General features: G+C 43.2%; 1 long non-coding RNA gene across 1 annotated transcript; it reads left to right on the top strand.

Moving 5' to 3' along the window:
- The first annotated feature begins 2,747 nt into the window (after positions 1 to 2,747).
- On the top strand, positions 2,748 to 16,945 carry LOC146441183 (uncharacterized). Its single transcript, XR_014850414.1, has 4 exons — positions 2,748 to 2,838; positions 4,448 to 4,519; positions 14,486 to 14,604; positions 16,858 to 16,945. It is a non-coding gene; the product is annotated as an uncharacterized LOC146441183 (long non-coding RNA).
- Positions 16,946 to 21,553: the final 4,608 nt, after the last annotated feature.

The following is a 21,553-nucleotide window of genomic DNA, read 5'->3' as shown; positions in this document are numbered from 1 at the left end:
CGTCCTGTCTCGCCGCCGCAGCAGCAGGCGAAGTGCGAGCTCGGCACGGGCAGTGTGAATCGTGAACTCTCCCCGGAGCTGCCTCCGCCCGCCGCCCCCTTCTCACCCCCTCCGTTTCCCGGAACAAGGCAAGAAATTCCCCTGCTCGCTTATCTACGGGGAAAGCTCCTGGCGGAGCGATTGAATCCCGGCTCCCGCGGCAGCGGGACCTTTCCTGAGGATATGCAGGCAGTAATGGGATTAAGCTGTTAACGATTCCCGGCTGCAAACAAAATAAACCCAGGGCTCAGGCCGGGGCAGTCCCCGGTGGAGGTAACGCTGCCGGGGGGCCCGGCAGGGGCTCTCCCTCCTCCGGAGCAGGGCGCGGCGGGTGTCCGAGGAGATTTCGATCGGCGCATCACCTCCCGGGGCGAGGCTCGGGCTCTGCCTGCGCGCTGGCAAGTGGAGCAAGTGGGTGTGCTGTCAGCTCTCCCTCTGCACAAGGACCCCTGCAAACAGCGATTACACAGCAGGATTCCGCCGCGCTGTTATTAAAAGCTGTATATTTTTGCACCGCACGGTGAAAAAAGAACTTAATACTTGTGAAAACTCCTCACACTGTTTAATAGAAACGTAAGTGCCTGGCTGGCCCCAATTAACACCTTGTGATTATAATGCATTCCTAAAATGGGGTGTCAGACGCCAAATTGTGAATAAAGGTATCTAATTAATCTTCATAGGATGACACTGATAAACAACGCCAGATTTAAATAAAGATCAAGGAACTGAATGCTTATTTGTTTACATTAACAGAAGATAAAGTTAACTACCCTTGCACTTTGCTTCGTAATGTGATTTACTGACACAAACCACGGGCTGCGGGCGGAGAGCCCCGCCTCGCCTCGGCGCGCTGTTTGTCGCGGCTTCGGAGGGATGGGGACACCCCGAGGGTGAGTGCCCCTTCCTCCGCAGCCCCCAGCGCCCCGGGTGAGGCGGGTGTGTGCCGGGAAAGGCGGCACCACCTCGGCCTGCCAGCGAGCCCTGGAAGGGAGCTCGCCCGTCGGCTCGTTCCCCGCCACTTCCGACGCTCTCGCATGAAAACTGCGTGAGCTGGAAGCGTGAGCTGGACGGGCATGGCCGGGCTAGAGCTTAATAAATAAATAAATATAGTTATTCGCACCATTGGGGTGGTGTGCGGTGGGAGGTGAAGCGCGAGCCCTGCCCTGGGAAGAGGGAAAACTTCGTTCGAGGTCGGGAAGAACCCGAGTGGCCGCGGCTGCCGGCCGGGCAAAGGCTCTGCCCGACTCGGGGGCTCGACTCCTTTCCCCGCCGGCCCCGTGAAACCGGGATTTGCACACCGGGGCTGTTCCGAGCCGGTTAACAATTCCTGCGATATTTCCTCACTTGAACAGAGGGACAGGTTCGGTGCTCTGGGTGCGTAGACCTTATTTTTAAAGAGCATAAGCGCCCGGCGGGGTAATAGAGGCAGTGGACAGGGGTTCGTGTGAAGGATTGAGGCCATTGCTCGCCGAAGACTTTGTTTTTTGGGTTGTTTTCGTTAACGCAGACCTGGCACGTCGGGAACACCCCCCTGGTATTTTTTCCAACGAAACTTCTTCCGTCGCCGCTCGCTGCAAACCTTACCGCCGTCGCTTCGCACCCGGGCGGGAAAAGGAAACGACGCCGAAACTCTTTCTTCCGACGGCACCTCCCGACCCTCTCTGGAGAAAGGGCTCCTTCCTCCTCGGGCAGGCCACCTCAGCGCTCTGGGGAGGAAGGAGGAGATATTTTTCGGTATGTTTTCTCTTCGAGTAATGCGATGGGGTTTTACTTTCGCTCTGAATTTCCGCTCCCACCTTCCTCAACGCCGCCTTTTTAACACCTTGTTGAAAAGGTTTGTTCCCACCTTCTCCCCTCTGAGGCGAGCACGGCGTTCATGGAGGGGGCTTTCCCGGGAAAGGGTATTTTTACAGCCCCCCTCAGCCGCCGCCGCCCTCCCCTCAGGGTTGTCTCTGAGGAATGGGCCCCCGATGGCTTCTGCGGTACCGCTGTGCCTCAGAAATTCCCGTTCCCAGTTCCCAAGGGGAATATCGGCTGGGGGAGCCGGCGGTGGACAGCTGAGGGGCCTCAGCTCTGGGTACAAAGTGCGGCGGGGGGATGGAGGTGAGGGAGATGGGGCCCACAGGCATTTCCCTTATGCCCCTTCACCCCATACAATTGTGGCTTGCATTATTATTATTATTATTATTATTATTATTTAGTTACTGCCGTAATTTTTTTTGTACATACAAGCCAAATTCCCCAGCCCCTGGAGCTCCATAGCCCACTCCTCCCCTTCCCCAGATCTCCATAGCCCTGTTCATAATAATACCAGTATGGCTAATATAAATATTAATCTCATCCTTATTGGAAGGATTTTAGTGCTTTCTGGGTATCACAAATATGTAATCCATGGGAGAATGACATTAGCCTGAGAGTGCGGAGTGCAAAATTTGATTTGAATAAAAAGATAGGGTGGTATCTAATATTTCCTTTAGGGAGTACTATACTCTGAGCTGTCACAACCGATTGTGTAAATAGACGAGACTGAGGGATGTGATCCTAATCATATTGATGAAACATTCATCTGAAAGACCGAGCGCAACCAGAAGGGACTCACTAGGAATACAATTAAATCCTAATCTGGGAAGGAGGAATCCTCTGCAGGCTTTCCTCTAACCTGCTGCCCTCTCCCCTGTTTTCATTTCAGAGTCAGATGAAATGCAGGAGAGGAAGGGGAAGTGCAGGAGAGATGGAGTGCTGTGTGGTTTGCGTGCCTGAAGGAGTACAAAAACACAGGGAATCCTGGGTGGAAAGGAGGTAAATCTGCAGTTCTGATCCTGGTGATTAAAAATAAAGGCCTGAGTTTAGTCACAGGGAAACTACTTGCCTGCAGAGGGTTTCCACCTGTAAGTGGTGTTAATCAGGTGCAAGAACTCTGTTTCTGGAGGAAGAGTCCCTCTCCCACCCCGGTTTTGACTGTTAGCTCAGTCTCAGGTTGCTGAGCAAAATTTATTTTTCTTTCTGTTGTGGGCTATCTAGTTTCTGTGTGCAGCAGGCAACTGGTTTCTTGGTTATATTTATTGGCAAAGTGGTTAATTTCCCAGCTGTTTTGACTAGTGCTCCTCAAAAGATGATCTGAGAAGATGGATGGGACAAGGCTTCAGAGGATGTGGTTTCTGTAACAGCACTAAACCTCGGATGAGTGTTCTTCATCCATCTGATTTTTGGAGGAAGCATTGAACAGGTGTGTTTTCCTACTGCATGCTACCCTTTGGCTTATACCACTAAAATGAATGCAAGCCATGAATACCTGAATTTATATAATGATGTTTAAAGCTTGAAAAGCAGCCTGTATTCTTCATCCTCTCACTGTTTAAAGTCAGATTTCTTTGAGTGCCTAAGACCCAAATCTGATCAGGTGTTTTTAGAGCTGTTCCAAAGTCACTTGTCTGTTTTCATCAAGTTCAGGCAAAAAGGAGAGTTATTTGCTTTTTCCTGGAGTGTTCTCCATGGAAAGAAAGGCCCCCCAAAAAAGTTCAGTTCTCTTTCTGTGGGGCGTGATGTCTGTAGGTGAGGGAAGGATGTGTGGAATGGGATATCCATTAACAAATCTGTATCAGCTCCATGTAAGTCCATATTCTCTTCTGCTGAAGTGTGAGTTCTGCAGGTTTACTGGTTTGTCAAAGGACTCTCATGGTTGAGGCAAGCACTGCTGAAGTGTGTGTAACAGGAAGTTATCACTCTATCTATTACTCTGTGTAACACTATCACCCTGGCAGGGTTGAGGATGAGACTTCACGTTAGGATTCCTCGGTACTGTGGTTGTATATGGCAGCCCACAACAGGAGGGCAAAGGGGTCTGTTCTGTTATGATCCCTGGTTTTCTCAGAGCAGGGTTAGGGTTTTGTGGTGTGGGTTGGGCAGTAGTCCTTAAATTTTATGCAGTAGTTATAATTCCATTTGTCCACAAAGTAAAGCAGTCTTTGTAAATGGCTTGGCATAGTTGCAAACTTCCTTTGAGGAAGTAAGCAACCTTTATTAGGAAACAAAATGGTTTGGTAATGTATTTAAAGCATGCTTGTTTTTAGTGATAAGTTCTCAATATCAGAAGTTTTACTGCTTTCCTCTCCTTACTTCCTATACCAAGTAGGAATATTATGATATTCCTGCCCTAATGAAGGAATAATTTGAGTAAGGGAACTGCTTAAACTGGGACTGCAGAGGATATGTCAGTGTGAAGATGACTTTTCAGGAGCTATTCACAATAGCATGTAAATTTTGTCCTATCCTTTACTCCAGACAGGACAGACAGTCTCACCTGTGTAGCCTGGTGTCCTCTGATACCTCAATCAGCTTATTTTCCAGTAACTTTGCATTTTATGTAGCAAGATTATGGTTAACCCAGCTCTTCTCTTTCTTCTTTCAGTGAAGGCAAAATTCAGCTCTGCTGCCTTTGCATTGCAGCTCCTTTGCAGGATTACTTGAGAAGAACTACCAGGTAAATTTCTTGTTTTGAGAGGAAATGTCTTTGATCCAAAAGAAAAATTTTTGCAAAATCTGTGACATTTGAGTGGTCTTGCTTTTACTCACAGGAAGAATAAAATTCTTAAAGTTTGTACCAGAAGGTATTCTGAATAGCAGATAAATCTGCATTGTAAAGCTCTGTTCCAAATATGCAATATATTTCTCTACTTGATCTTCTTAAATTATATGTGCATTACAAAACTCTGGAAATGCTTTTTGTCAAGATAGGTTGGAGAACAGCAGGATTATTTTTCAGGCACATCAGTGCATCAGCAGAAATGCTCATGCTGAACAGGAAGAACAAATGGAGCTGAATGTAAGGATGAAAAACTTCCATATTCCTGCCAGGGGTACTGGTGATGGCTTTCATCAGTTTAAGCAGCAGTACTTGTGATTGTTTTGTTGTTTTCCTTCCAGACCACCCCTCAGCACACAGTAACAGCATACTACAGTGGATGTCTGCATGGTGACCTGGCCAGTTTAGGTACTGCTCCTCAAAAGCATTTAAGCAGGCTGGTGTGAACACTCTTGTCTGGAAAATGGTGAGAGGACTTTTGGATAGGGTGGAGATGCCACAGTGGTACAATCACAGCATTTAAGTAGCTGTGGGCATATGATGAAATGTAGGTTTACAGCACCTCTCACACCCCAAAACAGCTGTCCATGGGCATGCACTTGTTCCACCATTTACTTTATTGTCCCTTGCCTATGGTTAGGTCTTTCTAGCAATGTCCTTATTCCAGCCATGGGAAGAAAAAGCCATTCCCATTGGTATCAGAAAACATGAGCTCCCTGGTTTTGCTGTACCAGAAAATGCTTAATCATTGCACAGTACAACAGAACATATGTAATATCCACAATGTGCTTTCTGCTCCCAAAAGCTCTCATTATCATATGGGTTCACTTCTTGTTTCTGAAATTCCCATTGACTGAGAAACCTAAGAGGAGGTGCCATTCCCCTGGAAACAGCCTGAAATATTAGGAGTTTCAGGGCAGTGTCTCCTGGAGATGGAGGACGGATGCTCTGTGGCAGGCTGCTTTTCATTTCATATTTGGCATGGAACAAGGGGTGTGTTTGGCTCTAGTACACTGCACAAGAACTGAACAAGCAGAAAGCAGTGGAGTATTTCACCACAGACTTAGAAAAATAAACCCACCACCATTGATAGGATTGTTTTGAACTGTGGGAAGATGACTGACTTCTGCTAGACTGAATTGTGGGTATTTTGCTAAGTGGTTAAGGTGTCTCTCTCTGCTCTGACTTGTACTTAGTCTGTAGGGAAGTATGAAGAACCCAAGATGAGACACAATGGCCTTTTGGGGTTTTCTCAACCTAGCCTAGGACTGGAGATTAAAAAAACCCAAAACCACAGATCCATTTTCTTGTTGGTAGAATGTTCTCCAAACCAGGAGTTACAGGGAGAGCCAAAGCAGCAGGAAGCAAAGCAAATGGTGTTCCTTCACCCTATTCACATCCATCATGCTTGATCTGCATCATTCTCCACACTGATACTTAATATTGTTCTGCTGAGAGGTGCTAATGGCTGCCCATAGTATTTAAATATCTCCTAAATACAGAGTGAAAAACATGCTGTTGAAAAATTTAGGCTGACCATAACCACACCCAGAAAAAATCCTGATGGACAGTAAGTAGATTAACTCTGTTTTGTTTTTCAGTGTCCTCTGTTATAACAGCTACAGAGGTTAATTGGCCAAACTCTCAAGGATGGCATTAAAACAAGAAGCTCTCTTATGGTATGTCTTTACTGAAGAGGGCGAGTCAATCTGTGGGAGGAGGATTGAGCTCATTTATGGCTCCATTTACTGTGAGAAAGAGATATGAACCTCTCCCTCTGTAGTGTTTCCTTTGTAGGCTTGGCTTGCAGGTCCACTTCTTACCTTGTACCAGCTGTGGGGCTCATCCCTCTGTGAGTTGGTTCGTTGTGCAGACTTGGCAGAAAACACATCCAGGAGAAGTGGACAGTTCCATTCTGTTGGGTTCTCGAGTTGAATTGGCTCAACTAAGGCCCAAAAAAAAACAGAGGCAGTGCAGAGGAGAGGGCAGGATTTGGTTTTGGTGTAACTTTACGTTGACTTATTTTGCGATGTTGTGAATCATGAAATTGCAGCTTTGTCATTGAAAAGGACAGAATTCTCTCCTTCAGATTAAATAGTGTTCTCCCAGGCTGTTGGGATAAATGTTTCATGCCTTTCCATTCCTTTTGAGTGTCCATGAAGGCCAAAGAACCTGGGAAAGAATTGTGAAGTCACTGTGCTGTAGGAAATGAGGGCAGATCAGATATGAAGAGGTGACAGGGAGCACAGTAACGCAGATACTGCTTGAATGTATGACCTTTCTTGTGCAGGCTGGTGAGCCTGCAATATCACCCAAATTTAACTGCAATTAATGACATCCCTCTTGGGATAGTTTTCCTGGGGCTAATTTGGGAACAAGGAGATATACATGGAGTTAACAATTTTTGCATCAGGCTCTGGAAGTGGAAAATGTTTCCTTTATCTTTGGGAGGAAGCTACAATTGGAGAAAGCTCAAATCCAGTGTGTGAGTAGCAGGTTGTGCCAATTGGAAAGACTAGAAGTTCATTATTATGGAGTGGCTGATTGAGACATGGTCCATATCGTGCTGCATAGGGAACATCGTGTTTGCTGCCATCTCACAGGACACTTGGGATTTCCAGCCAACAGCAGTTGAGGAGAGAAGGACATGAGTGCAGAATGGTGTGGTGGCCATTGTCCAGGCACAGCTGGTTTAAGTGGATTACACAAATCTTTGTCTCATTTGAAAAAGATGATACATGCATTGAGGAACATGGGGCTGTAATTAAAAAAAAAAAGGCAGTAAAGATCCTTCGTTCTTGACTTGGTCTTGCGGAACTGTTGGTTCAGGAAATGACACATAGCTGTGGCTGGATCTGGATAGGTTTGCAGATGTCTGTCCCTGTAGATATATCAGTAACTATGAAAGTATCCCACAGATACAGGTGAAAGGTGTATCTCTGATGTGTTTCTGATGCACACTTTGAGGAAGGTCTGGATAGATCAGGACCAGATGTTCCTCTGAAGACAAGCTGAAGGTCTGTAATGTTTCCAAACTCACCACTGGAATCAGGACCAGAAACCGCTAAACTCCAGGCTAAATATAGAAGTTTCAAATGAGAACTTCAGTAAGCCAAACAGTTACGGAGAGTCATCATCTGGGTGTGGAATTACACCTTGTTTAAGTTCATAAGAGCCCACAGAAGAGGGTTTTTTAAAAGAAAGAGAAAGAATCTCACTGTGTCTGCATGGTAGTGTTTGCAGAAATTTGCAGAACTTCGAAGCATACAACATAGTGGGAGACAGACTAGCAGACTAAGTTCACTCCTGCTCATACCTTTGATATACTTCATCCTTGTATTTGAACTCAGGAGCAAGGTGCTCTCTGTTCTTCCATGCTGGCCTTGCACCACTCTTGCTTGATTTCCTGCATGCAGGAATGGGCTGTCTCGTGCTTTGAGGTGGCTGTCCTTGAAGATGAGCCAGCTCTCACAGGCTTTCCTTTTCCCTTCCTTAGCAGCTCTTCCATGAGATGTTTACCAAGAACATCCCTCAACTAAGCTCAATTCTGCTTTCCTGAAGTGCCAGTTTGTATTATTTGTCCTCATTTCTCAGACTTTTAATCACAATCTTATGGCTGCCCTTTACATTCCATTCTAAGAAGTCCAGAAGACTCATCAGTCATGTGCACAAAGAAATTACCATTAACACAGACCAGAGATGTGGATTGTCTCTGCCCAGATGCTTTACCCTGTCTGCAGATACCAGGGTGGTTCTCATCCTGGGAACCAGTGGGGTCTAGAGTTCTGGAGTACCAGCTCATGGAGCTTCCTTCAGCTTTCAGACAAAGGCTGCTTCTACTTCCCCCTCTGATCAGGAGGTCTGTTGTGGGCCCCCAGCACAAAGTCATCAGTGTTGGACTGTTCTCTGGTCCTTACCCATGTCTGGACTGACTTGTCACTTGTTCAAAGCAAAGCAGTATGTCTTGTAGCCAGCCCTTTGCATGGACTCTAACTCATGCTCCTCACCTTCCCAGTCTGTTTTTCCTCAAGAACCTGATTACATCCATTGCAACAATCCAGCCATCTGAGCTATCCCACTGTGATTCTGTAACCCCTGTGAGATGCCACCAAGCAATCTCCTTTTTACATCTGTTTTCAGACAGCAGGTACTTTCTTCAGGTTCCTCTGGGATTTTTTGCCACAATCCCTGGGATTTCAGATCCTCAGGGGTGAGTGCTTCTATTTGGAGCTGCATTTTTCTCACTTCTTCTGCCTCTCCCTGAGCACCCACCCCTCTTTCAGTTCGAGTTCCCATGCTGGGAAGCTTGCTTTCTGGAGGCAGTGGGAGATGGAATAAGTCCTCACAGGGCTTGGCTGTAGGGTCTTGTATGGATGGCCTCTAGCTCGGGGTGCTGGTGTTAAGGTGCTTCTGCTGACTGGTGTGTGGACCCAGTTCTGCCTGCTCAGCAGCAGCCTGCACAGGGATAGAGCCTGGATCACCAGGCTGGAAGTTCATGGGGTGGTTCAGTAGGAGTAAAAGGGAGGCCTGACTGGAGGATGCACAAGTGAAAGAGAAAATTTGGAAGCCTGGATCAGCACTGAAGAGCACATCAGGCATGCACTATTGAGCACTGGGAGCAGAGAAGAGGAAGATACAGAATGAAGATCTGGGCTGACTAAGGAAGGTCAATTGTAGAGCCAGTGTGAAGATGTGATAACGATCAAACAAATCCTGCTGAAAGAATGGAGCTGGAGGTGTCCAAAGAAGGACAACAAAGCTGGTGAAGGGTCTGGAGCACAAGTATGATGAGACAGAGCTGAGAGAGGTGTGGCTGTTTAGCCTCAAGAAAAGGAGGCTCAGGGACACCTTATTGTTCTCTACAACTCCCTGAAAGGAAGTCGTAGCCAGGTGGGGTCAGTCTTTTCTCCCACATAATGGGCAATAGGACAAGGGGAAATTGCTTCAAGTTGCACTAGAGGAAGCTTAGATTGGATGAGGTAAAATGTCTTTGCTGAGTGGTCGGGCATTGGAACAGGCTGCCCAGAGAAAGTGATGGAATCACTGTTCCTTGAGGTGTTAAAAAAATGTGTAGATATGGCACTTGGGGATATTATTTGGTGGTGGATTTTACAGTGCTGGGTTAATGCTTGGACTTCATGATATTAGAGGGTTTTTCCAACCACCCTCAGGGATTCTTACGTATCTTTCAAGACTTAGCTGAAGAGCCTTGATCAAGCAAAGTTATTTCATGGAAACTTAGTGATTCATGTCGTGTGCTTCTGTCACCTTTTAAAATCTGATGTTAAGTGTCCTTCAACCAGACTTACCATTTTATGCAACTATGTCTATAAACAGTGTATTTCCATTTTAAAGGAGAAGTGCTGGTAATTGCCAGGAAGTCATACTTAACCCTCAGTCACAAAATTATCATTGTCAGCGGGTGCATTTGATGAATTCTGAATGCTGCTATTATTAATAAACAAAATGGAAGTTCAGTTTCTATTTTGCAGCTACATGGGAAACTCCTAGAACGCCATAAATTATTACAGCCTCACAATCAGTTGTATTATGATACAGTATCAGAAAATTAGTATCAAGAAAATATTTTCTTGCACCAGTGTTTTAAATTGCTGAAAAGTGTCAAAACTCTAATAAAGGGTGCCAATCTGCCAGGTATATAAGTGTATTAATTGTATTACTGAAAATACCATTGGAGTAATTGTAATTTTCAGTAATTTGGTATTTTGTATTACTTGTATTAATTGTATTACTGAAAATACCATTCTACTGAAAATACCGTTGGAGTTTCTAAGCAGTAGCCTGCTGCAGCAGTTGCATCAAAGTCACATGCAATGTAATGAATAAAGCAGGAGTTCTGCTTTCTTTTAAACTGAAACATTCTATCATGTTGGAATACAATTACCTTTATTGGGTTTAGACAGGCTGTGGGATTAGACAGGCTGAATTTAAACAAAAGGTCATCAGAATTTTTTCCAAAAGGGTCTGAAATGCTTCAGATCAAATAACTTTGAATGTTTTGTACCACTGTAGATTTTTTGTTGCAGGCTCTTGTTTTATGACCCCAGCTTGCAGCTGTAACAACATATTTAGCTTGCTGCCTTCTGACAGAACTCATGAGCAAATAGTACATAATTCTATTTGTGCTATTGGTATTATTAGTACATATTGCTATCGTACTATTAGTACATATTGCTATTGTACTATTAGTACATATTGCTATTTGTACTACAGCAACGGGCTCATTGCTGTTTATTAAGGGCAGCATCATAGGAGAGCAAAACTTTGACTGAAATGGATCAGTAGAACTGGCTCAGTGGTTCCTGTATCTGCTTCAGCAGAGCTTTCTGTGTAATATAGAATATTCTGACAGTTTTGACCACTTCTATTTCAAATGAGCAATTCCCTTTTTGTTTCTTGTAGTCTCAAAAGTCTGTTGCTTTTTTCTGTGCATCAAACAAATCATTGAGCTGCTGAACTCTGAAGGTTGTTCATTCTTTTCTTGGAGCTGTTTCTGAGTAAGTCAGGTATCTTCCCTGCCTGAGGTCCTGATGGAAATGTTGGACTTAAATCCCTAAGGAAGAGCGTGGGTCTGCAGAGGGTGTAGGGTGCTGGGAAAAAGAGCTGACTGCGGCAAAAATCAAGTGGTCAGCACTTCCCAGGGACAGGCCATTGAGCTGGAGCTTTTAAATACCAAATCAGAGCTTCTTGCTTATTTCCACAAAATGAAGTCCAGTTCTGCAGCATGAAGCCCATCAGAGAGTCACACCAGGAGGAAGTGGGCAGGAGCTGCACATGGATTCTCTTTGCTAATGCAGGGTCTTCATCCCTATGTCATCCCATTTGTGCATGTCTGCTCTGAACCTGACTTCCTTTCAGCACTCGAGCTGGACACTTCCAGACCTGTCAGGAGCTGCTTCACCTGTCTGTGGTGTTTCTCACTGCTGAAGGTGTTCCAATTTGCTTTGAGTTCTACTCTGTAGTGTGTTGTTAACAATGTCCAAATTGCGTAGCTCTTCCCAAGTTGTAAGAATTACCATGTCAGTTAAAGCAGGACAGCCCTACAAGGAAAGCCTCTCCAGCTCAGAGGAAGGTTCCAGATCTCAGCCTTAAGGGATATTCCCAGCTTCCATCAGCACAATAATCTCAGTTTACAGTTTCAATGCAGCGACCCATACAGGGTTTACAGACCTGTTTGGTGGGCTTGCAACTCTCCAGCGCTTCTGACTGCAAATGTAACTCTTGTCACAGCAAATGGGGTATGTTTTTATGGTTGTGGGCCATCTAGAATGCTCCTTAAGATGCAAAGGGTGTGTATATACACAGTGATCTAGTGTGCAGTCTTTCAGATGCAATTTGCAAAAGGCAGAAGACTGTGGTTAGGAGAAAGATAAAGTAGGATACAAATAGAACAACTGTTTCTGTAGAAGAAGAAGAAGTGCTTCTGGAATTGCTGTCTGGAAGCAGAGACTTTCCAAAGCTAGGGTGCCTTCAGACCAGCTAAGAGGGACACTGTCACAAAGGCCTAGATATGTCAGTGTGCACATTGATAAGTAGTTCTTACCAGTATAAGGAGTCTCACTGAATGCTATTTATTCATGCGTCACTATTGAAGTTAATATGAGTAGAACATGCTGAATTTGGCCCTAGGTTAGTAACACAAAATTGTAGCTCTTTAAAATGGATCTGAACAGAGAGGTATGGTCCAGTGCTGCACTGGCTCTGAGAATTGTTGGTTTGAGGGGATTTGGGATTTTTGTTCTGGCAGGTTTTCTTTAGGTGTGGGGGATGGTTGATGGAAGAACAGTGTGATTATCTTTCTTACAAATCTAATAAGAGAAGAATCAGCCTAGAAAAGGGGGAAAAGAATCTGTTCCTTTACATGTTATGTAAGGTGCTCCCTTATTCCTCTAAGAAATAGAGCTTTCATGTGTTATATTGCACAGAAGCCCCCCAAAAAGCTGAATATCTGTTGCCTGGGGTGAGCAGCTCCTGAGATTTCTGAAGTCAGGCTAGTACATTAACACCTTAGATTTAGGTAGTGCACGGCTACAAGCAAATGTCTTTGGATGATAGAAGCAAATCAGACACTGCTTTTGTATGTCACATGGGATTATTCTGTTTTAGTGCTATGCCCTTTGGCTTTACAAATGCACCTGTAGTTCTTCTGTGGTTAGTGCAAAGGATCTTGGTAGAATTAATTTACTATAGTTGTTTTGTTTTTGTAAATACCAAATGTTAGAACTGGCTATACACAAGCAGCTTGTCAAACCTTACATGTATTGTTTGCAGCAGTTCATGGACAGGGAAGGCTTCTGTTCTTTAATGCTTACACTGAGTGCAGTAAAGTGCTTTTCCACTCACAAAAGGTGATCTTTGTGCAAGCAGGAGAAATTTATGGCTGTGTCTGGGCATAAGGAAGATGGGAGATAAATTCTAGGAAATCTGAAGGTGGATCACCAGCTGCAGGGTTTAGTTGTGACTTTGCTGAGAATTAAAAAAAATAACATTTGATTTCATGTCATCTGCTGTGTTATTTTTTTACTGGAATAAATGGCTCTGAGAGCTCATGATGTTTATGTGGCACTGTCACCATACAGTAGTAACCTTTATCTGACATTTTTGGTCTATGAAATACTGTGGCAAATAACAAGCACTCTGAATCTTCTGAAGATATGAAGGCAGCTAAATGTTTGTAAGATCAATAAGGTTTTTACCAATATCCCCTATTTCCCTTTTATTAGCTACAGAGAGGATTTAAAGAAAAAAATCTGCAGTTCTTTTTTGAAGACAGTTTTGTGGTTGAGGTTTTTGTTTGGTTTTTACATGGCATAAAGATGGCACCACATGTCCTGATATTAGGTGAAGTGTGCTGAGCACTCGCTGTGCTTGTTGTCCAGCTCTGCTCCACAACAACAGCAGAAGACAAAAATGTAAAAGCAAAGAAGAAAGAACAGGAAAGAGAGAGGCTGTGACTTGTAAGACTAGGTGGTTTTATAATTACCTTTCTAATAAATTCAGTGCATGAATTTATTAGATGTTCTGAGACCTGGCAAATTTTAATAGATACCAGCTGCTGAAGTAGTAGATATTTAGCTGCCTTTTTATTCTGAGTATGGTAGGAGAAGACAGCATTAAGAAGCCTCACCTAAGACAGGTTGATGAGTTAAGGTTTTCTTCAGTAATGAAGGGTTGGAAAAAGTGGGGCAGAGAAAGAAAAGGAGATACAAGAAAGGTGTTAAGAGCAGGAAAATACCTGGAAGTTTTGTGCTTTGAGTGTGTTAGCATTTAGACGAAGATGTAGAGATCTAGGCTGAACGCTTAGTGTGGATTGCTGGGCACAGGATCAGCATGGTCAGGAGTTCCCGTGTGCCATGGGGGAGCAGAGGAACACAGTGGTTCTGTGGCATTAGGCCAAGTCTGCCCCAACCAGCATATTGTCCCTGGAGCAGCTAATACACTGTAAGTAAGACACGTTACAGATTGATAGCTCTCCTGAGAGCTTCCAGCAATCAGCTTTAAGGATTTCCTCAGCTCTTTCTGGACTGTCATGCTTAACACTTCCTTGATGTGGTTTAATCCTGATTCCCCATAGGAACCCCTTAAATTCTACAGCCTGACTTTGCAATGTTTTGGTTGCAGATTTCCCCACTGGAAATCTCAACCCGTGTTGCTGAGATTTATTCTTTTCAAACCACTTCTGTTAATCATTAGTGCCAAATGAAAAGCACTGTAAAAGCACAAGTGGGGTTTGCTTATGCTCTTACTCTTTGATTTACCAGGAATGGCCCTCTCTGTGGTTGATTTTAGATTTTATTTTAATCTTCTAATTTTCCCACCCTAAACTTCTTTTTTTCTAAATAGCCTTCATGTCCACCCAGTGCTTGAGTCAAATCAGAACATAAATGCAATTCCATATGACAGACTTCTCTTACTTTGTTTCTAGAGCAAACCTCGGGCATTTTGAGGTCCTGCGATAAGATGTAAGTATTTCACATCTGTGCTATTTGTTATTCATTGCTATAAATGTAACTGAAAATACTAAGTGGGTAGCCTGAAGTTAGGTAACTCTGACAGGTATCTTGTGTTAGTGGTAGGCTGATATTTTGGGGTATATTGTGCCTATTACTTGGATCTGAATTTATGGAAACTGTGAGTGCTCTAATCCTGAAGACAGAGAATTTGGAAGCATAAACAGGTCTAAGGATTTACAAATGGGAAGACACATTAGGAAGTTTTCAGCACCCTTCACCTCAATCTGCCATGAGCTCTTTTTAGGTAGTTCTGTGAATTAATATCTAGGTTTCTTTTTGCCAGTATAATGTAAATATTCACATTACTACAAGCACAGAACATTGTTTTCTTCAATAGCACAAACTGGAATTCAAACTTCTTTTCTAAAGAAGCTTTTGATGTTTCCCTGACTTCAGCTCCTGGGGGTGCAGGTAAACCATAACTGTCAAATTTTATTCAAATTTGGAACTGGGATAAGCTCTGCAGGGTATATTTTACCCCAGAGCAATACATTCTACCTGTCTGTGCAAGGCGTTTAGGGGCAGCAGGTGAGCAGAGAGTGCTGTGGTCGCTGCCAGCCTGGGTGAGAGGACAGGGGCTCTTAGCTCAGGGGAGGAGTTGTTTAAAGCCTGGTTCTGCAGATGAACAGGCTGCTGGGCTGAGGCCCTGTGCCCTGATGTGTGTGGCTGCAGTGCCCTCTTGTGCAAGTGAGCGCTGCTGTGCAGCAGCCGATTCCAAAGGTCTCTCCACAGCACCTGGCTCCCAGAGAAGGAAGGAAATGCAACACAAAATCCTCTTCTGGCTGTGATCTTTTGCAGCAGTGTTTTGACCAGCAGTTTATTTGGTTATGTGGTACAATGCAAATATATAAGGACAGCCCTCGGGCTTTTACCGCTTAAAATGTGCTTTGTATTCTGCTAGTATTTTGGCATCAACTGGAAAATGAACGTTTACTATTTCTGTTGTGGTGATGCCCACAGGACCTGTTATGGAGAGGAGCTCCTGGATATGTTAGATGCTGTCTCCACATTCATAGGCTGGGCCTTTGAAGTGCTCTGGAACTTCAACTTTATAGCAAAAAATAAATGACCAAACCTGGTTTCATCCTTTCTCCGCCTCAAGCTTGTCAGCTGCACTTCATCTGCCTCTGAAATTAGGGACAGTGAATTAATATGTCTTGATTGGAAAAAAGGAAATTTCAAGGAAAGAAAGGGCACAGTGATCAGAACTAAGTGAGCAGGACAGACCCAGGAGGGTTTTGACACATTATAATTTGAAAATGGCAAAGCAAAAATCTGCTCTGACTACAGTGTTTCAAGATTACAAGGCAAAAAATAAAAAAACCCCTGCCTGCACTAATAAGTTTAACTGTGACATAGAAAATTCAGGGATGTGTCCCACTCACTTGGTCAAATGCTTTTTGATCATTCTAAAAATATAGGTACCCTTTTGGGGGTATAATTTATGACAAAACTGTAGGGAGTGTAAGTGACAGCTAAGGAAGAAAATTATCATTGTACTACCAGGACTTGAACTGTGTAAGCAAGAATATTAACATTAAAACCAGAAAAATTCAAACCTATTTCCTCAATAGAGGCCACTGGACTGCACAAACCTAGGGAAAAAAAGAACTTTGCACAGGTTGAAATGCAAACAGAACTGAGATTCACAGAAAGCAGCAGACAAATAGGAAAGAGGGGAAAGGATGGTATCCTGACTAGAACGCAGATGCATAGTGCCAGGGCATATGCCTGAAAGCAACTGGGAGAAGAACTCAGCTCCTAAAATGCTGTCAGCCTGTCTTCCAGCCTTACTGTCATGTCCCATCGCACTTTCCAGTGCACCCTCCCTGGGCACTATGGTTGCACCTTCAGGTACCATCACCAGCCCTTAAGGTGGGTGATGAGATCTGGCTGGAAATGCCATGTCTTCTCACTTACTGAAGCAGATAGTTCTTGTAGGTTAGAGCTCTGTCACAGAAAGGAAGTGAGTGTGTCATAAAACCAGTTAATTCACCGCTCTACTTTGGTTTTATAAAGATAGGCTTTATTTACTACTCAAATGCAAGACATTAACTCAGTTAATGATTATCTTAAATATCACAAATTTACCTTGATACTGGGATCCTGTTAATTAAATGCCAGGGCTGCTCAGCAACATGAAAATGTAAGAATGCATTTGTTATGTTCCATTCATACTGGATTGTATTTTTCCACCTTAAGCACCCTGATTATATAGACACAAGATACTAGCCAAACCTCTGCCTGCTGAGGGTTGCCCTGAAGACCAGACTTATTTGTGCAGTGCAAAGGTGACTTGGGCTCTGTTTCTCCTGGGGTACTGCTTAGACTGAAACACCTTCCTACAGAGTGCATAATCAGAAGATTTAACTCTGAAATACATACGGGGTTTTTTTTTGTTTTTTTGTTTGTTTCGTTTGTTTGTTTTTTGGTTTTTTTTTTTTAGTTTGGGTTCTTTGTTTTTTTGTTTTTTTTTTTTTGTGGGTGAATAAGGTGTTTCCACATATTTCCAGCTGCAGTCTTTCCTTCCAAGAGTGTGGCTGTGAACTTAAAAGTGTTTTCCAGAAGTTTCAGCATGTCTGAGGTATTTGCCACTTCGCAGGCCAACTTTCATATTGCTGAGAAATCTTTTCCGATTTCAAATGCAGGATCATCAGAGCCTACATGGACATGTGGATTTCTGGTTGAAATCAGAGCACAGGTAAGTGCAGCAGCTTTGCTTTTCACAGAAGCCAAGTGATCAGCCAGGTTGTCCATGTTGTTCTTCATGATGGATGCTGGCTGCAGTTGGAATAGGAGGAAGCACAGCAGGATCCCAGAGTTCCTGTCCTGAACACGAATAAAAAACCTGCAGAGAATCTGCAGGTCCCAGCGAGGCAGTGAGTCCATACTTTTACTTCTCTGCCAGGGATGCCATGGGCTAAGCTGTCCCTCTGAGCACTTGGCAGGTCTGTGTGAGCTCAGCTTGTAGAGCAGTCAGCTCCAGAGGGGTTGAGCCCTAGCAGCGAGTGAATGAACACCTTTGCTTCTTCTCTGTGAAGAAGACTCCTGCCAGCTGATGTAAAACCAAGGCTGAATAATGGCACAGCAGTAGGTGCTGCTCAGGGAGGTGAGCTATCAGACCCCAGAAAGTTGCAGATTCTGAATATAGGAGCGCTGTGAAATTGTGGAGGTGGCTAAAAGTGTGTTTGATCACCTTAGATCCACTGACGTTTCAAGTCCCACCTACCCCATTGGAGTACCAAGTTGTGGGATCACATCTACAAGTGAAAAAGTCATCTTCAAACATGGATGAGCAGTTTTGCAGGTCCTGGGCTGTGCAGTGATGGTGGCTACAATTTTTCAAGTAGCCCTGTGTTTGTACAGGAGCACCTGTGCACAGCTATTTACTGGCTGTCCACTAAAAAAAGTCCACTAAAAAGCAGAGGCTATAATGTGAGTGGTCCTGAAGTTCATCTTTCGGCACAAGTGTTTTTTTGAGTTAATGCCATTAATAGCTTCGTTTGGCAATGTGCCCAGGTTGGACAAGCTGCAATACCTAGGGTAATGAACTGGAGGATTTAAGAGTGAGCCACAGGTTAGTTCTCAATTGAGAGTGTGTAGCTGCTGCAAGAAATAGGGCTTTTCTTTTGCAATATATGGTACCTGCAAACCATATATTTACAGACATTCTGCACCTGCAGCTTTGCAGGGAAGGAAGACTGATCACTCTCATTTGTTTGGGCTGGATGGTCATTTATATGCAAGGAGACTGAGTTTTAACAGGTTATTCTATTTAAATGAAAAATGATGTGTTTGTATCAGGCCAAAGTAACTTAAGGGTCTAATATGCATTGATATTTGGGTATGGGCGTACAGAATATATCCTGGAGCTGTTGAAACAGGTTTTTGGGATTTTTAAAGGCAAAAAATAATTGGTATTATGGAGGAGCAGGACAAGAGAGCAATGATAGATGTGATTTTCACAGTTTATAGAGAGTGAAAATATCAGAGGAAGATTGAATATTCCCAGAGATGAGATTCACGTGTGCCAGCTAGTGGTGAGTTTCATGAGGAAAGGAAGGCATAGGCATTGTTATCACGTCAGTGCTTCCTGCAAACTCTTCACTGTACCAGTATTTGCCTTTCTTCACAAACTTAGGTTTATGCAGGAGTGGCAGCGTTGTCTTGGTGGATGAGGTTTTGTTCTGTAGCCCTGAATAAAGTGCATTATTCAGAATTTGAAAAATCAGTTAATTTTCGTTCTGAGAAAGATAACATACAATGTGAAGAAGTGCTGCTTGCGTACAAAAAATATAAAACACATCCTTTTCAAAATGTATTGGGATTCTCTTTTGTATTTAGCGTTTTCTTGTACTTCCAGCAGAGGGCAGGTTTGTGCCACAAAAATCTGTTCGCTGCACTGTGAGAATCCAATGTGACATTCACCAGGCACGTTCAATCCTTGTAAAAAAAAAAAAAATCTTATTCTGTGGTAATTTTCCTTGAAAATTATGTCAGGGTTTTTTTGTGGTTTTTTATTTTTTTGGTTGTTGTTGTTTGCTTATTTTTTTTAAAACAAAATGAAAGAGCTAGATCTAGAATCCAGTAGAATCTCACCGGTAACCTTCTTGAAAGTCTAGTCCCCAAACACATTCTTCTTGTTTTCTCAAACTGTTGAGAAATTGCCATTGGTTCTTTACTCTCAGTGCAATTCTTCTCTGTTTCTATCACAGGAGGAGTATTTAAGGTGTTTTCAGTATTGTCTCTGTGTGAGGAGAATCATGCAATGTGCTTACTGTTGCACAGACATGACAAGGTGGTGTTCTGTTACAGTTATACAGCATAAAATACTGTTGTACCAGCAAAGCACAAATACAATTAAGGCCCGGAGGCTAAAAATTGTAAAAAAAAAAATGGTATAATCCTGGCATGCAAAACACCAAGGAAAAAAATCAGGTGGTTACATCACGGCAACAAGCCCCAGCAGGGTTAACCACATGCTCATGTTTGTGTAATTCTTCCCAATGCCATTTTGGTTTCAAAGTGACATGTTGTGGCAGTGCCAGAACAGGGTGTTCTGAAACAAAGGAGGTGAATGGTTTTCTAATTCATGTGTCATCCCTAGGAATCTTGTTTTTTCTGCTGCAACTACTACACCTTGTGTTGCTTGTGTGTGAATCAACAAGACAGTTCGAACTCATTGGTGGATGCACCAGCTTCTGCTTCCTTAGTGTCTCATTGCTGCTTTTTTTGTCTTCCATGTGATTTTGAGCCTTGGATTTTACTTTTTTTTTCCTGTTGTCACTTTTCATCCTGTGTCCCTAAATGACATAGTGATGAAAATACACATATTTTGGAGACATTTGTACCCATTAGCCAGTGTTGCTGTTCATTTTCCTGTCTGGTATAAAATGCTTGTGAAACTTTTCTTTTTGCTATGCTTTTCATCCACTGTCCTAGGTTTGTGTAATTTTGAAAAGCATGGACTAACACAGTAACTACTGTTGTCATCATAACCTAATGTTTTGAGAATCACAGCACAAGTGTGGCCTGCTGCCAACAAGCTGTGCACCGCTGCATCAGAAGCTTTTTTCTTTTGTCAGTGTTATCCAGGATAATGCCTTCTCCTCACCTTCAAGCTGGTTTTGTAGTTTCACGCCTATTCCTGAGGGGCTGACAATATTTTCCTTTGCATTTGGAAATTAGCTGTCACTCCCTCCAATATTAACATTATTATCTGGATAATTCAGGAGTAGTGCAAGAGAGAGGGGATTTCACCGAGTCAGGAAGCATAGCCTTTAGTTAGCTGGTGAAATGTTAGTGAGGACTCTTAGCCTCCAGTGTGTAGCTGCTGTGGCCAATATTGAATCCAGGTCTCCAGAGGTGGAAAACTGGCCCTAGGGACAGATACCTCTTCTAACTCCCATCACATCCCTAACAGTTACTAGGGCAGAATAATGTTTCATGACCTTTGGGTTGTACCATTGCCATAACATAATTTAGCTGTGCGAGCTTCGCAAAGGTCATCGTGGAAATAAAAATATTGCCTGCTGTGATCCATACCCTCAGACACAAAGGAAAAGAAATATCTTAGTAAATGTAGTGACATTTGCACTATAGGGCACAGTGCAAGGGTCATGAACCATTATTCTGCACTAGTAATAATGTCACTATTTTATTCTTGCCCAGTGGTTACTGTATGACATTTGTGCTTGCAGGGAAATTCCTGTGAATATCAGTAATTTAAAATACATTGCCTCAAGGGCCTATTGTTCTCCCATTGAAGTCAATGAAGTCAATTTGCCATTTGCTTACCAGTATCTGGGCACACGACTGACCCAGCATTCCTCATGATCAAAACTGAAATAGTTTTAAAGTGGGTTTGGTGTCTGGTTTTCTTTTTCCATTAAAAAGTATTTGTTCATTGGACCCCTGATGAAACATGTTTATTAAAATATTATGACAGGTAATTTTATAATATCCATGAGAATTGCCATGACTATGTATGTAGAATACAGATTATATAATGAGCTTTCTGGAAAAAAAAAAAAAAAAAAAGTGCAAGTCTTGATACTCCTAGGCACTTGTGTGATGATTAATGACCTGGGAGAGAGATGTTATCCAATATTTCTTCACTACGTTATTATGTGATAGGTAGATAACTGTTTCCTGTATTTCTCAAACAAAGTAGTATATTAATTCAGACTTTTCTGACTGATACGGCTGGAATGATATAACTGAACCTACAGAATTCTTAATAATAGGGCTTGAATTTTACAGGTGTGGAAGTTCCTCATTTTGTCTGACAGATTCTGGTTTTTGCACCAGTGGATATGGCAGCCCTGGAGTTGATATTTTTTTAAAGCTAAAGTATGTCACCCTATGACATTATGAATTATGATTGAGCTCTTAGAAG

The sequence above is a fragment of the Lichenostomus cassidix genome, chromosome 2 (genome assembly GCF_008360975.1).
Source record: "Lichenostomus cassidix isolate B80296 chromosome 2, HeHo_3.0, whole genome shotgun sequence".
NCBI classification, from domain to species: domain Eukaryota; kingdom Metazoa; phylum Chordata; class Aves; order Passeriformes; family Meliphagidae; genus Lichenostomus; species Lichenostomus cassidix.
Note: the sequence above shows the minus strand (reverse complement) of the source record. Positions and strands in the feature narration are given on the sequence as shown.